We start from the raw sequence: 13,168 nt of genomic DNA, 5'->3' as shown, positions 1-13,168 counted from the left end.
CTGTTTTGGTTATTACTCCTTCCTCATGTTCATATCCAAAAAAACAGATTGGATTATCCATCAAATAAGAGCGCTCTGCAAAGATATCTTTTGGATTTATTTCTATAGACCCATATCGGCAAGGGGTCCTTTCTTTTGTGGAAGCTGCCTAAAGAGAGCTGTATTTAACAAGAAACTGGCTCCAAGGTTATTTTACCTTAGTATATAATAATAGCGCATTAAGGAACATTCTAATATATATATATATATATCTTCCAGAATTAGATCGCACACACTATCCAAGGTTAGGTCAGTGGGTGCCCGGTTAAATTCATCCAGTATTTGAGTCTACGGTAATCCAACTTGAAAACAGTAGGAAACCAGCACACCACCTTTTTAAGCAATAAAAAACATCCTTTAATGCTAAAAAAGCTTCAGGCTTTCATGTACAAAAAGCAGCATATATACTCATCCGAACTTCGGGTGTGGTATTGAAAGTCGACAGTAACTAGGTCGACAATGTCTAGGTCGACCACTATTGGTCAACAGTAACTAGGTCGACAGGGTGTCTAGGTCGACAGGATCTTTAGGTCGACATGTTCTAGGTCGACAGGTCAAAAGGTCGACATGAGTTTTTAATGTTATTTTGGTGTTGTTTTCTTCGTACAGTGACCGGGAACCCCAATTAGTGCACCGCGTCCCCTCGCATGGCTCGCTTCGCTCGCCATGCTTCGGGCATGGTGCCTTCGCTCCGCTACCGCTTCACTCGGCACAGATTACCGTTCCAATCGTAGTCCACGTGGATCGTTAAGTATGAAAAGGTTCAAAAAAAGAAAAAAATTGTGAAAAACTCATGTTGACCTTTTGACCTGTCGACTTAGAACATGTCGACCTAAAGACCCTGTCGACCTAGACACCCTGTCGACCTAGTTACTGTCGACCAATAGTGGTCGACCTAGACATTGTCGACCTAGTTACTGTCGACTTTCAATCCGGATCCCCTGAACTTCATAGATGTAGTCAGCTAATAGACACATGGTCATCCCTATGGCCCGTTTCGGTTATTACTCCTTCCTCAATCCTAATTAGTTTACACAGCCTAATAACAATTTTAGCTGGTTTCCCTATTTGTGAGATTCTAAGGATTTATATTAAAGTCAAATAGCTTTTAGCTGCTATCAGATTTTCTGTCTTTTCCAGCAACAATCCTACACGTCTATGTGCTCTGGAATCCAAATGTGGGGTGCACTTTTTTTAAATATTAGGCTCTGGAAAATAATTAAGACAACTCTAAATATGTTTTCAGTCAAATAATTTGCCTTGCTTATGGTTTCATTCATTAAATCACCATTTAAGAAGAAAAACCATTCCAAACAGTCCTGGCATCATAACAAGAAAACAATTTTTGCCTAAATAAACATCCCTGAAGAAGTCACTATAAGACGTTGGATGAAACAAAAATATTTTAATAAGCGTTGGATGAAACAAAAATATTTTTATGTTTTTATTGTATGAACAAAAATTGAACAAACATATGTTTTTTTAGTGATCAATACTGTCTTGTAAAAGATGATTACAGAAACGTATTTTTGATTATGTCATTTACATTTTAATAAAAAGATGTGCTTTTAACATTTTGGTGTATATGTATATGTGGTACTGATAAGGTCATCCTCGGTTTATATCCTCGGTTCATAAACGGATTGGATTATCCATCAAATAAGAGTGCTCCACAAAGATATCTTTTTGTATATATATATATATATATATATCTATATCTATCTATATATACTAGTCTTTGTGGACAGGCACTCCCCCACTGGGTGACAATGCTCCGGTGCCCTCTTGGTAAAGATGATTACAGTGTGGGAATGTGTCCTGTTTTACAGGACACATTCCAGCAGCAGCCAGGGTGCCTGTGTCCCCTGCGGGAGAACGTTGCTGACAGCGCTGGGACAGCTTGTCTGTCCCCAGCGCCTGTCAGGGTGTGGCGGCGGGTGTCCGGTGCAGGGATTACCCTTTTCCCTGCACCGGACCAGAGGCTGCGAGGGCATTTGAATGTTGGCGCCCTCCGGGAGCCAATCGCGGCTCCCGGAGCGGCAGCCAATCGGAGAGGGGCGCGGCGAGCCAATCGGCGCTCGCCGTGTCATAGCCGGGCGGGAGCCTGAAGAAAAGACCGCGCGCGGGAGCGCGAAGAGAGAAGACGCCGGGAGAAGACGCCGCGCCGCGCCGAAGAGCGGTGAATAGGTCCAGAGGCCGCGGAAGAGGCCAGGAGACGCCAGGCCCCTTGAAGAAGATGTCCAGCGGCGGCTGGACGCGGAGAAGAGACGGAGGCGCCGCTGGCCAGGACGGGCCAGCGGCAGAAGAGGGTGCCGGAGACCCCCGGATTAGGTGAGGCCTCAGTGAGGCTAACCTTCCCCCTCCCCTTTTCCTTCCTCGACCACCAGGGACGGGCATTAGGCCCGAGGGCACAATTCGGGCACTAGGCCTGGGCGCAGATAGGAGGTTGGGGGTCATCATTGCCTTAGGTGGTTTGGGCATTAGGCCCAAGCTACCAGGAAGCGGCGCAGTAGGCGGGCACCAGGCCCGGGGGCAGTTCAGGCAATAGGCCTGTGGGAACATTAGAGGGCATTAGGCCCTAGTGTATTTGGGCAGTAGGTACATTTAAGGTGACCCTGGGTACAAGGCCCAGGTCACCCAACGGGCAACAAGTTAGGCGGGCGCTAGGCCCGTGGGTGAAGTCAGGCCTCTGGCCTGTGTGCAGCTAGGGGGCGCTAGGCCCAGTGAATAAGACCCCTGAGGTGAATAAAGGTGGCACTGGGCGCTAGGCCCAGGCCACCCTGAGGTATTTAGGTAGGCAGGCCTGGGGCCCACATAAGGGAAGGTACAGGAGGTGGGTAGGCCGTGCGGCGCCCACCCCCTTTCCAGCGGGAGGGATTTAAAGGGACAGCACCGTGTGATCTGGTATTCCGATATTGTGATGTATGTTGTTACCGTGCAGGGCAAAGTGTATGCGTTGTTTAAGTTGTGCATAGTTGTGTCGCACCACCCACACGAGCTAGTTTGAGGGCTCTGTTTATGTAGCTAGTGTAGCGGACGCACACTAGGGTGATCCTTTTCATCACACTACGTGCGAGAGTGCGAGTGTGTGAAATCTGGGTGGCTGAGGCTTTGTGCCGGTGATGACCTTTCACCCAACCGGTGAAGGTCGCGGTCACCCCTGGGGTATCCCCTTTTCCAGTGGAAGAAGGGTCGATACCCCACTTGAGGTAACCTATTCTCTCCTCAGCTCGATCGTCGGTCAGCTCCGAGAGGGAATCGCCGTGTCCGGATCCGATTGAAGATTGCCAGGTCCGTTGAAGGTTCCGGTACCTGAAGGTGAGAGAGAGCGGCGCCTGGTGAGTACCGAATCTACACCTGCACGGCAGCAGGCACCACCACACGCAGCCGCACCTCTTACATTTTGGCGTAGTCGGCAGGATCAAGGATACCGGACCACGGACACGATGTGGAACGCCACCAAGAAGACCTCCCTGCGGACGGCTCCGGAACAGACTCACCCCCGGACGTGTGCGGACCAGAGCGACTGGGTGACGGTGTCTGGGGCAGACCTCCTGAAGATGGTGCAGCGGTCAGTCCAGCGTGGAAAAGAAGAGCGCCGGTAGAAGGGGCACAAGAAGGCCGCTGTGACGCCCTGCAAGAGATGTCGGCAAACAGGGCACTTTGCCGACGAGTGTACGTGGCGAGAGACGTCCCCAAAGAAGGTGGTCCAGGAAGCGGACCGAAGACGTCAGCAAGGCCAAGTGAAGAAGGAGTCCTGGTGTTTGCTCTGCGGAAACTACGGGCATGAGCATAACAGTTGTCCCTGGGACGAAGAGTGGAGCGAAGACGAGGTTGATTCCTGGTGTGAAAGCTGTGGAGATCCCCGACATCGGCTCCTGGAATGTCCATGGACTGAAGACAGGACGGACTACGAGGCCACGGTGAAGCAGATGACGGAGTCTCGTCAGCAGCTTTGGGACCGGGTGGCTGCAGAGCCTGTGTGTGTGCTCTGCGAGACGAGAGGACATGCGCTTCCCGATTGTCCGTGGAATGAAGACCGGATGATTGCAGATGGTCGTGCCCAGAGATGGGAGGAGGAAACCAGGGAAATGGAGCGGAAGACCCTGCTTGAAGTTAGTTCGCAGGTGCCCATTTCCTCTGAGCCGGAACCAACGGGTGGAGATTCCTCAGCGAAGGAGGTGGACCAGGAACCCGTCTTGGAGAAGGTGGCAGTGGCCCTCCCTTGTTGGAAGTGTCGGCGACCAGGACATGCGGCCAGTGAGTGCCCCTGGGAATATGCCGCGGACCTACTCTGTCCCAAGAAAGTGACCCCAGTAAGGCAGAATCCTTTCCCGCATAAGGCGGAGGTGGACGACTGGGAGGTGAAGAGACCACGCTGCGAAGAAAAGCGTGAAGGCCCAGTGACGGAGACGTCCGGAATCTCCCCGCGATGGAACCGTCCACGACCAGGACGTGCGGAACAGATGTGTTCTGGGTACCTAGAGATGCCAGCGGAAGCGATGGAGTACGCTGAGGAAGTAACGATGCCAGCGGAAGCGAAGGAGTACGCTGAGGAAGCAGAGGTGCCAGCGGAAGCGAAGAAGTACGCTGAGGAGGAAAATAATACCCCAGTCCAGATATCGGAGGAGGACTCGGACTACGGTGAGCTGTCCGCCGACGAATCCCTCCAAGAACAGATGGAGGACGACTCTGGCATCGGAAGTGCCGACGAGAGTGACTGGCAGGATCGGGTGGAGTCGTGCTCCCAGTTGAATGCCCTCCGTGAAGAGGAGGAGATAGTCCTGGAGCAAGAATACCTGCCGGGAGTGCCGAAATGGACGGACGTACGAGGAGAGGATCGAGATGCCGTGGGAGGACCCGTTCCAGAGGAAGACATGGGACCTTTGGAGATGCCCCACGAGGAGATGCGACAGATGGTGGTTGTTGCCCGGGAGGAAACGGATGCCCCGGAGGATTCCACTGTTGGGTGGTGGTCGGTTTCACACCCTGAAGACAGGGACGATGCCACAGACGATCTGAAAGGCCAGGAGTGGGTGACTATTGTCCCCGTGGAAGAAGAGTCCCCTTGGTGGCCAACGTCGAGCGACCGTGAGGAGATGCCACTCCCCCAGAGGATCCGCCGATGGAGGTCAGGAGGTAAGAAGAGGAACCCGGAGCTGGAGGTGGAAGGATGTGGGGTCACAGCCCGTCCGGGCTGGGCCCTCGAACACAACCTCGCCGGCGGGACCTCGGAATTCCCTGACCCGCGGACAAGGGACGTCGTGGAGACCTTTGTAGGGACTACAAAGGAAAAAGGGGGGGGAAATGTGGGAATGTGTCCTGTTTTACAGGACACATTCCAGCAGCAGCCAGGGTGCCTGTGTCCCCTGCGGGACAACGTCGCTGACAGCGCTGGGACAGCTTGTCTGTCCCCAGCGCCTGTCAGGGTGTGGCGGCGGGTGTCCGGTGCAGGGATTACCCTTTTCCCTGCACCGGACCAGAGGCTGCGAGGGCATTTGAATGTTGGCGCCCTCCGGGAGCCAATCGCGGCTCCCGGAGCGGCAGCCAATCGGAGAGGGGCACGGCGAGCCAATCGGCGCTCGCCGCGTCATAGGCCCCGCCCCCGGCGCCTGACGTCAGACGCCGGGCGGGAGCCTGAAGAAAAGACCGCGCGCGGGAGCGCGAAGAGAGAAGACGCCGGGAGAAGACGCCGCGCCGAAGAGCGGTGAAGAGGTCCTGAGGCCGCGGAAGCGGCGCAGTAGGCGGGCACCAGGCCCGGGGGCAGTTCAGGCAATAGGCCTGTGGGAACATTAGAGGGCATTAGGCCCTAGTGTATTTGGGCAGTAGGTACATTTAAGGTGACCCTGGGTACAAGGCCCAGGTCACCCAACGGGCAACAAGTTAGGCGGGCGCTAGGCCCGTGGGTGAAGTCAGGCCTCTGGCCTGTGTGCAGCTAGGGGGCGCTAGGCCCAGTGAATAAGACCCCTGAGGTGAATAAAGGTGGCACTGGGCGCTAGGCCCAGGCCACCCTGAGGTATTTAGGTAGGCAGGCCTGGGGCCCACATAAGGGAAGGTACAGGAGGTGGGTAGGCCGTGCGGCGCCCACCCCCTTTCCAGCGGGAGGGATTTAAAGGGACAGCACCGTGTGATCTGGTATTCCGATATTGTGATGTATGTTGTTACCGTGCAGGGCAAAGTGTATGCGTTGTTTAAGTTGTGCATAGTTGTGTCGCACCACCCACACGAGCTAGTTTGAGGGCTCTGTTTATGTAGCTAGTGTAGCGGACGCACACTAGGGTAGTTCTTGGCCCTGCATGGCTGTTTCTCTTTGCCTCCTTACAGGGACCTGTAAGTGGAGAGGATCGGAGTGCAAGACTTGTGACGGTGAGTAGCATCCGTGTACGTTTGTCCCTTGTCTGTCCCCAAGCGCCGGAGTCGGGATTGCTCACGGACGTGAGAATCCTTTTCATCACACTACGTGCGAGAGCGCGAGTGTGTGAAATCTGGGTGGCTGAGGCTTTGTGCCGGTGATGACCTTTCACCCAACCGGTGAAGGTCGCGGTCACCCCTGGGGTATCCCCTTTTCCAGTGGAAGAAGGGTCGATACCCCCCTTGAGGTAACCTATTCTCTCCTCAGCTCGATCGTCGGTCAGCTCCGAGAGGGAATCGCCGTGTCCGGATCCGATTGAAGATTGCCAGGTCCGTTGAAGGTTCCGGTACCTGAAGGTGAGAGAGAGCGGCGCCTGGTGAGTACCGAATCTACACCTGCACGGCAGCAGGCACCACCACACGCAGCCGCACCTCTTACAACAGCAAACAAAAGAAGCGGCACTCAGAGGCTGAAGAAAGCAAAATCTATTTCACTCAATGTGATCCCAACGTTTCGGGGTCCATACGCCCCTTTGTCAAGGCGTTGGGATCACATTGAGTGAAATAGATTTTGCTTACTTCAGCCTCTGAGTGCCGCTTCTTTTGTTTGCTGTATATATATATATATATATATATATATATATTGTGTACTGGAGAGATATCAGCGCCACGGATGCAGTATCTTAAGTGTGACAACTAAAATGGGAACTCTACAAATAGTGTACAAAGACTGCTTATTGCATTTGCACTCCCTCTTTTATATATCAGGGCGTCAGCTCATTTACCCCAAATAATTATAGGTATTGGTATGATTACCTATAGAAAAATGGTTATGTGGACAGGGGATGAGGTAGTGGAGAGCGACCAATGGTGCTAATAGATTGCTCAAAGCAGTATATGTATAAAATAATATAAATTTATTGTAGTGGAACGTACTATACAAAATACTATTTAAAAAGACATGATAAAAATATATAGGTTCATAAAAAGAGTGTGTATATATGGCCCATATAAAAACAGTGAGGTAAAAGAAAATTAAACTAAAACTTCTGCTTAAAAAATTTTTGGGTAATAAAAGGAGAAAAACATGGTAACATAAAAACTATGTGTTATCTAGAAACCTAAAAGTATCACTCCACAATAGGAGGTACTGGATAGGTTAAAAAAAGCACATAGGAATATACGTTTTTAAAAACCTATTTTTTAAAAGTAGAGGAATCAGAAATCAGAAAAATAGCTTAGCTTTGTGGTGAGGTTAGATCAAGGAGTAGCACCCAACGCGTTTCGTCCTATTTGGACTTCATCAAGGGGTGATTAGACTAGAGACAGACCTTACTTATATACCAAGTATGACAGGAAGTGATGTGAATCTCACTTCCTGTGATCAATTAACATGACTTATTGAATTGCTATAAATAATATGTATTGTCATACTGTATTCAATGCAGTTATTTTGGTTTAGGCTATGGCAAAGAAAACGGGTCAAATATGTTGTTAGAAACAGCTGAAATAGATTAAAAAACGCTCAGAGCCGCCGACTTCCGGTCCGGGCTCTGCGTGACGTCATATCCGCCCCTCTTCCGGTGTCCGGCGCTTCGTACTGCGCCTGTGTAGTTTCTATGCGGCGGAAGTTCACTGCATCTGTTTATGTTCTCCGGGGCGGTTGCCTGGATACCCAGCAGACGTGTTCAATGGCAAAGTTAGAATCTCTCGTCCGCCATTTTGCTGAAGTCTGAGTACATAGTAAACCAATGTTTATGGCGGACATGTTTAAATCCATGGATTGTTTTCTTTTTTTCTCTGTTTATTCAGATTGGATTCGGAATTTGTTCAGCTCCGGATTATATAAAAGATAGAGGAAGGATCGATTCAGTATAATCGGGCATTATATATAAATGTAAACAACAAAATTGCTGGATTACAATTACATGAAAGAATAAATAATAAAAGAGTGAATTACGAGAATTGGGGATTTACAATAGATAACCCATTACACATATAAGACATTAATGGGAAGGAGGATACTCTATATATGTTTTTATACATATATACTAGGGAAATATATTACTGAAAATAAAATCTCTATAAATGTGCTGAAGTGGATAAAATACACATAAAAGATATTGTATATTTTTATATATAAGAATAATATACACATTTAGTAGGTCATTCATAAATTGTTCCATCATGTGTTTACAACACCCAGTCTTCCAAGTCGGTCTCCCATCCTTGTACTAGCCGAGCCCAGCCTTGCTTAGCTTCCAAGATCGGACGGTATTGGGCGTTTCCAGGCTGGTATGATTGTAATAGTAATGTGGAGATATAGGGATAGACCTTTTATGTGAATATCAGACTGATAACGAGAGTTAATTAATGTTTTTATAATTTTAATGGGGATACCTGACTTAGAGATAATGTGGTAAGAGAGACATATATCAAAACATAAGGATATGGATAGGAATATTTCTGGGTTTTGAGGATTCCTTATGCAATCATTTCTTACAGCACCTGATCTCCCCTGGCGGTCACCCATCCAGGTACTGGTCAGGCCCAACACTGCTTTGCTTCCAAGATCAGCCGGATTTGGGCGTATCCAGTGTGGTATGGCTGTAACGAGGATGCAGAGTTTTTCTTGCAAACCCAGGACGAATGGGGGAGAGGTTGGAATGGGGATAGTGCGAAGAATATGTAGCTTACATTACAGGAAGGGTGCTATTTCGTATCCTTCGTTGAGGCCATCTGGGTGGAGAGTGTTCAATTCGTAGATCCAGAACATTTCCCTTCTTGAAAGGAGGTTGGAAAGGTCACCCCCTCTTTCTCCCAATGATACCAATTCGATGCCTTTAAAGGTTAATGTCTCTGGATCCGAGTTGTGGCATTGATGGAAATGTCTTGATACTGCGTGCGTGAGGATTTTGTTCTTTATATTCCTAACGTGTTCTTGAATGCGAAGTTTCAGGATTCTTTTGGTTTTGCCAATGTACTTTAGACCACAGGGACATTCCAGGAGATATATTATGGATGATGCGTTACAGTTGATGAACTGTTTGATTCGATATTCCTTCTTGGTGTTGGTGTTATTGAAGGTTTTCCTGTTATGGTGAAGATACTTGCAAATGTTGCACTTTCCACACTTAAAACTGCCCACACATTTCGGCATCGGATTCCTAACTTCAGGGTTTCTTAGCATGCTGGGTGCCACCAAATCCTTCAAGCTTTGTGATTTTCGGAACACTAATTTGGGTTCTTTGGTAAGGTAATCCTTTAAAATGGGGTCCATGAGTAAGATATGCCAATGTTTTTTGAGTGTTTGTTGGATGAATTTTTCATGTCTGCTATATGTCGTGATGAACTTGACATTGTCTTCTTTATTTTCCTTAGCTTTATACTGCAGAAGTTCGCCCCTTTCCAATTCTTTTGTTCTAGCCATAGCTCCTTCCAGAAGTTGTGCGGGGTAACCCTTTTCTTTGAATCTCTCCTTGTAGATTTCCAATTGTTGATCTCTTTCTTCTTTTTTCTTACAGTTACGTGATATTCTATTAAACTGCGAGAATGGGATATTGTCTTTCCAATGTTGTCGGTGATTACTTTTGTAGTGCACGTAGCTGTTCATATCCACTTTCTTAATGAAATTGCTCGTGATAATATCACTACCTGAGTGCGTCAGGACCAGGTCTAGAAATTCAATCCTTTCAGTATCCTCCATTGCTGTGAAACTGAGATTCATATCATTTGTCGAGATGTGTGTTAAAAACTCTTTAAAAATCTGTTGTTCCCCTTCCCATACGATCAGAATGTCATCAATATATCGTTTATAAAAGATAATGTTGGGTTGGTATGGATTGTTTGTAAAAATATGTTTATTCTCCCACTGTCCCATAAAGAGATTTGCGAAGCTGGGTGCAAAGATAGTCCCCATGGCTGTGCCACAGACCTGGAGATAAAATCCATCTAAAAATTTAAAATAGTTGTGTTTTAAAATGAAAAGCATGATCTCGCACAAGAAAAGTCTGTGATCCTCCGTGATTAGATGGTCTTTGCTAAGGAATTCGTTACATGCTTCAATCCCTTTATCATGCTCTATGCAAGTGTATAGAGATTGCACATCTATTGTAACCCATCTATATGTGTCTTTCCATTGGAAGTTCTCCATCATGTTTAAAACCGTTGTCGTGTCTTTCAGATAAGCCGGTAGTTCTATGACATATTTTCTTAAAAAGAGGTCCACATATTCAGAAAGGTGTGAAGTCAGAGAATCGATACCTGCTACTATGGGTCTTCCTGGGGGATTTTCCAAAGACTTATGTATTTTCGGAAGAAAGTAAAAAATGGGGGTGGTGGGGTTGGAGTTTAAAAGATACTGAAATTCCTCTTTGGTGATAATTTCACGTCTAAAACCTTTTAAAAGCATCGCCCTCAATTCTTCCACGAAGGTATCTTTTGGGTCGTTCTGTAATGGAATATATGAGGCTCTATCACCCAGTAGCCTGTTAGCTTCTGCGGTATAGGCCTCTCTATCCATGATGACCAACCCCCCCCCTTTGTCAGCCGCTTTTACAACAATGTTTTTATTTTCCTGAAGTCTTTTTATTGCTTCTGTCTCTTTGTTAGTGAGATTTCTTTCCTTGATAGGTGTAGTAGTAGTATCACAAAGGTCCTTTTTTACTAGGTCATAGAACAAGCCCACATAATGTCCCTTAGATTCAAGGGGGTAAAATTTGGAAGTGGGCTTCAAGCCAGATTTCGATTGTTCATAGTTTTGTATGATTGCATCCTCTTTTTTAAGGAAATGACGTTTGAGAGTAATTTTCCGTATAAATTTGTTTAAATCAATAAAGACATCAAATTTGTTCATTCCTTTAGTGGGTGCAAACGAAAGACCTTTGTTTAACAAGCTAGTTTCGTGTTCCGTCAATACGTGGCTGGAGAGGTTGTGTATACCTTTAGGGGCAACCGGTTCTATTCGAGATTTCGTCTTTTGAACAGGTTCTTTCCTCCTTCCTCCACGACATCCTCTTCTTCTTCGAACCTTCTTTTCCGTGGGGATATATTGGTGGCTTTCCATTTTTCTGTGGTCCTTGTCGTGCCTCTGGGATGGTGCGAAGTGCCTGGAGATAAAAAAGTTTCCTCTGTGTTGGAATCCAGTCTCTTTAATGTTGAGAAACGGTTCGTGGTTCTGATAGGGTTCAAGGGCTTACCCCTTGTGGTAGTCTGCGGATATCTCTGTTTCTTGGGGATGGATTGCCAGTAGTCTTTAGTTCCTTTTGGCTCCTGTCGTTCTCCTCTATTAAACCTGCTCCAATTTTTCACCATATTATTCTCATAGTCCTGTCTGTCTCTAGTAAACTTTTTTTCTTTGTTCTTGATCACTTCTTCCTCTATGCGTTCTAATTTCTTATTTAGAACTTTTTCGTTGATTCTGAAATCCTCTTTATCCTTATGTATTTCCATTTTGTTCTCAGCTTCCTTTATCTCTAAATCCAGGTTTGAGATAATGCGTTTTAAATAGTATTTTGTATAGTACGTTCCACTACAATAAATTTATATTATTTTATACATATACTGCTTTGAGCAATCTATTAGCACCATTGGTCGCTCTCCACTACCTCATCCCCTGTCCACATAACCATTTTTCTATAGGTAATCATACCAATACCTATAATTATTTGGGGTAAATGAGCTGACGCCCTGATATATAAAAGAGGGAGTGCAAATGCAATAAGCAGTCTTTGTACACTATTTGTAGAGTTCCCATTTTAGTTGTCACACTTAAGATACTGCATCCGTGGCGCTGATATCTCTCCAGTACACAATTTCTTTCTTGGTATCATTGCTTTCAGCCGCCTGGATTTGACCAGTATCTCACACAGAATGTTTGGAACAAAGGAACGTACCAACAAAAGGAGCAACCTATGCCAAAAATTTTTTAATGAAACAGTTGTACCTGAGATTGAACAGAACACTATTAATCTCGACGATATGTTTTGGAGCATAGAAAGACTACTGACAAAGGAAATTAAAGCATGGTGGGACATCAGGGGCCTGGAACACTATGTCAGTGTAAACAGGATCCCCAGAGGACTCAGGTTATCTAAACAACCAACCTTTGGTATGGATAATCAGGACTTTATGAAGGAGTGGGACAACACATTACACAACTGTTCCATTAACCTTATGAAATTACTTATAACAGAAAAAAAACGCATTATCTCAAACCTGGATTTAGAGATAAAGGAAGCTGAGAACAAAATGGAAATACATAAGGATAAAGAGGATTTCAGAATCAACGAAAAAGTTCTAAATAAGAAATTAGAACGCATAGAGGAAGAAGTGATCAAGAACAAAGAAAAAAAGTTTACTAGAGACAGACAGGACTATGAGAATAATATGGTGAAAAATTGGAGCAGGTTTAATAGAGGAGAACGACAGGAGCCAAAAGGAACTAAAGACTACTGGCAATCCATCCCCAAGAAACAGAGATATCCGCAGACTACCACAAGGGGTAAGCCCTTGAACCCTATCAGAACCACGAACCGTTTCTCAACATTAAAGAGACTGGATTCCAACACAGAGGAAACTTTTTTATCTCCAGGCACTTCGCACCATCCCAGAGGCACGACAAGGACCACAGAAAAATGGAAAGCCACCAATATATCCCCACGGAAAAGAAGGTTCGAAGAAGAAGAGGATGTCGTGGAGGAAGGAGGAAAGAACCTGTTCAAAAGACGAAATCTCGAATAGAACCGGTTGCCCCTAAAGGTATACACAACCTCTCCAG

The 13,168-nt window shown here is 46.6% G+C and overlaps 1 long non-coding RNA gene and 2 pseudogenes across 1 annotated transcript in view; all 3 read right to left on the bottom strand.

The window, feature by feature from the left end:
- The window catches only part of LOC135006952 (uncharacterized), a 147,383-nt gene that overhangs the window by 498 nt on the left and 133,717 nt on the right, over positions 1-13,168 (bottom strand). The window lies entirely within an intron of this gene.
- LOC135052083 (5S ribosomal RNA) lies at positions 8,581-8,699 on the bottom strand (annotated as a pseudogene).
- Positions 8,887-9,005, bottom strand: LOC135054322 (5S ribosomal RNA; annotated as a pseudogene).

The sequence above is a fragment of the Pseudophryne corroboree genome, chromosome 2 (assembly GCF_028390025.1).
Source record: "Pseudophryne corroboree isolate aPseCor3 chromosome 2, aPseCor3.hap2, whole genome shotgun sequence".
Taxonomy (NCBI): Eukaryota; Metazoa; Chordata; class Amphibia; order Anura; family Myobatrachidae; genus Pseudophryne; species Pseudophryne corroboree.
The sequence above is the reverse complement of the archived record's forward strand: the minus strand, read 5'-3'. Positions and strand labels throughout refer to the sequence as shown.